Raw genomic sequence first — 4,250 nt, forward strand, 5'->3', positions numbered from 1 at the left:
GCTTTATTCCGTGACCAATTTGCTTGTAATTTAGCACTTAGTAACCCTGTATTTAGGTGGGAAAATTGTAAGGGTAGTGTGTGAGAAGATGTGAAGAAAAGCTCAAGAGTGTGCAAGAAAAACAGAGTCTCGCGACTAGGACTCGCGGGTGGTTCGCGACTGGCAAGCCGCGAAAGGCAGGCACGTGAGAGGCACACTGGGAAGCTAAAGGGTCGCGCCAGCTATCACGCTACAGGACAAAAGTTCCAGTCTGGCCAAGCCGTTACGTCGCGACTTGATTTCACGACTTGGCCAAGTCGCGAGATCAAGTCGCCAACTTGCCCTGTTTGGCAAAAACTGACGTTTTGCATTCCCTTCTCACCCTACTATATATACACCCTTATACCCATCATATTGAGAGAGATTCCAGAGAGAATTTTGTAAGAGAAAATCCTAGAGAAAAACGAGATTTCCTCATCCCCAATCTTCATCTAAAGAGACTCTACAAATTCCTCTACTCTCTTCCTCTCCATTCTCATACCCTTGAGAGGTTATTTACCAAACCCTTATCTCACCACACCCACGTCTCTAAGAAGGTTCATTTGGTGGTTTGGGAAGCAGTTTGGGAAGAAACCAATGGTGATTGGTTGATGCTATGGTCTATAGCGGAATCCGGTAAGCTAGAAAAGAAAAAGGTTCGGCACAACCTCGTTGGAGCAGGAAACTTGAAGGGCTTAGGTACTTGGGTAGATTAGGCTTGGAGGGTCTATTGCTGTTCATGTATCCCAACTACATTTTCTAGTGAATTATTGACCGCTTGGAGGGCGGTGGAGAGGTTTTACGCCGAGGACTTCGGTTTCCTCTTCGATAACACATCGTGTGTTGTCCATGTGTTTGCATCTCTCTTTCCTTTATCTTTGCCTTATATTTACTGCTGTGAATGTGTTTATATTTGGCTTAGATTGTTTTATCAATTCTGTTATAAGCTTGTTATCATATTCCACACATTAATTGTTTGATATATAGCTTAAATTGATATTTTTGTAATTTGGGGGTCTAAACGTTCAAGGGTGTTTCATACCCATTTTGAACTTTCACATAAGTTCAAAAAAATGCCTAAATAACAGGATGGGGGGATTCAAGTTTCCCACCCATTCTCCTAATACAAGCATCCATCACCCCAGAAAAGGGATCCAATATCCTTTACTTTAATGAGCTTCACCTAATTAATCTTCGCATTCTCAAATACCATTTCTACAATCATCTTTCAAACACTACCATATTCTACACAACACCACAAACACAACTTCCTCAAAGACTAAAATGGAAAGATATGCGGGTTGATCCAAGGAGAAAAGAGCAACAAAGTAGTCTACATTCTTGAAGGTAATCAACCAAAATCACTTGAAAAAAGTTAGGCCAAAATGGGTATTTACCCCTTTCATCCAAAAGGTGTAGTAAAATGCTTCTGTTTTGAAACTATCTAGCAAAATGCCCTTATTTAAAACTCAATTTTTAGAAAATCGAGTTTCAACGTAAAACTCAATTTGATGAAAATCGAGTTATTTGGAAAAATTCACATGGAACTCGAGTTCCATAAATTTTATTTTTTTTTTAATTTTTTTTTTAAAGTTTGATTGCCTATAACTCGATTTTATAAAAATTAAGTTTCAATGTAAAACTCAATTTTTAGAAAATCGAGTTTCAAAATAAGGGTATTTTGCTAGATAGTTTTTGAACATGGGCATTTTGCTATATCTTTTGGGCGAAAGGGGGCAAAAGTCCATTTTTACCCAAAAAACTGTGCAAGCATGTATATTTCTAGTCCCGATTTGGTTTCCATATAGTCATTTGGATGAAAGTGTGATATTTGATAATATGTGTTAATTTACATGCTCATGTCTTTAACAATATGATTGTGCATATTAGGATTAGATTTAATTCTTGTGAAATTCACATGATGGAAAGAATTGATTTCTTGCATTGCATAGCATGACAACATGTTTGAATAGGTGCACAACATGCTATAGTCATTAATTTCACAAATATTGATTTTTGGATTGGGCAAAATGGTGCTTAACACTTCCCATTTCATAACATTGCCTTCAAGCTTGGATCTTAGATTCGAATATCATTCCTTATCATTGTAATTTTCATTGTTTAAAATCATAACTAGGAATCAAAGTGATGTAATTTTGCCCTATTTATGGTGTATTTTTAAATTAATTCAATACTAATGTATTTAATGAAGTTTTTCCTATTTTTTATTTTAATAAAATAAATTGAGACTTCATTTTAGAACTCTCAATTTAGGGGTAACACAGATCTTATTAAGTAATCACTACACACTAAATAAATATGAACTTATTAAAAACAGAAAAAGAAAAAAGAGCATTTCTTTGGGAAAAAAAATATTGGTATCCTCACAAAGATTATGGGTAATGATATAAGTTGGTCGGAGGACAACTACTACAGTTGGAGGATGACAACATCAGTGACCAATGGATGACTTCATCGCCCAGGGGACAGTTACACTGAAGATCTGGAGGACATCGAGATTGGAATAGTGAATTAAGAATGAAATACACAAGATGAATGTTGGCAATAATGTTAGTCAATAATAAAAAATGGCCAAAAGATGTCCAATAACCAAAAGAGAACATTTGTAGGGTTGTGCATGAGTTAGGTTGGAGCATTTTTCAACCCAACCTGAGCTTGTCGAATTAAGAAATGTCCAACCTAATTTAATCTGTTATGTGTAGAAACCAAACCAATTCAACCCATGAGGGTGAGGTTGGGTTGGGTCTAGTTGGTGAGTTATAATTACATTTTTCATGCCAAAATATATCAAAATACAAAATTAAAATAAATTTCATAAAAAAAAAAAAAAAAAAAAACTCATATATATGTTGGGTTGGGTCAAATAGGTTGAAAAAACTATTTACCCAAACCCAAACTAACACGAGATTCAAAATAAAATTTGAACCCAATCAGCACAAAAACCAACCCAAAACATTAAGTTAGGTTAGGTTGGTTTTGTTGAGTTGGTGGGTTGGACATGCACACCCCTGATTAGAAGACAATGGTAGAGAAAAGGATTTGGAAAGACTGAAGACACCAATAGAAATAATTTTGTGATAAAATGCATGTGCCAGTTGGTGGCCTTTAAGAAGACTTTCACATGGATTGAGCTTAAAAAGAATGAGTGATGGTCAATTGGTCTTATTTAAGAGCTTAAAATATAAAAATGATCCCAAAATCGAAAAAATTTTGCAAAATTATCAAATTTTTGGTCAACGGTCAAACTCAACTAACAATGCAAAATTTTAAGGAGAAAACCATTTCTTAAAGTACAACCAAATATCTTCTCAAAAAAAAAAAAATACAACTAAATAATTAAGTGTTACTTTAGCTTAATTGGTTGCACATAGGTGTAATTTTTCAAACCAAACATGCCGTTATTAATACAATTAGTTTTCCTTCAATGTAGGGCTAAATAATTACTAGTGTATACGAGTTAAAGATCATAGCCCAGCCCAAAGTGAGCTCTTTAGTTAATAATTCAACCCAAAAAATGTGGTCCAGTCCAGCGCCCCAATAGTAGGGGTGGATTGGTTAGCTAGCCCACAGGCGCAGTGATTGGTGTTCTGTTCAGCCACCTTTTCCTTCTCACGCTTTAATGAAGCTTAGAAGCCCAGACATGGCTAACCCAACTTGGCCTGCAAAACAAATTTGGGATGTGCCTCTTTGGGCAGAGAAAGATACTCATCAAATAATTTACCATTTTATTATAAGTTAATTTTATTTTTGCTTTTTTTATGCCATATTTGAGAATTTTACGTTACTTTTTGTCTCAGTTTTATTTCAAATAATTTAAGTTTCAACCTTTTAGAAATAAGCTAAATTTTAGCTTTTTAGTTTTTTTTTTTTTTTTATGCGAATAAGCTATTAAGATAAAATAAGCAATTCTCAATTGGACACGTGTGTTTGGGACTAGTTTATAAACTTTTTTTTTTTAGTTTTTAGTTTTTATATACAGTTTTATAAACCTCACTTTTCTTCCTTTTTCAAAGCAAATTATACTTTAACACCTTTCAACAAAATATTTTCAATAAAAATCTAAATAAGTGGTTCTCAAACTAATGATCAAAGAAGTAAAATTACTGTGGTATCCTTTGTATTTGGAAAGTTATTTTAGCATTTTTCTATTAGAGCTATTGCCATTTTTTCATTGGGAAGTTATTTTGGCATGTCCTATTGGAGCTATTACA

The sequence above is a fragment of the Quercus suber genome, unplaced genomic scaffold (assembly GCF_002906115.3).
Source record: "Quercus suber isolate HL8 unplaced genomic scaffold, Cork oak 2.0 scaffold_863, whole genome shotgun sequence".
Lineage (NCBI taxonomy): Eukaryota > Viridiplantae > Streptophyta > Magnoliopsida > Fagales > Fagaceae > Quercus > Quercus suber.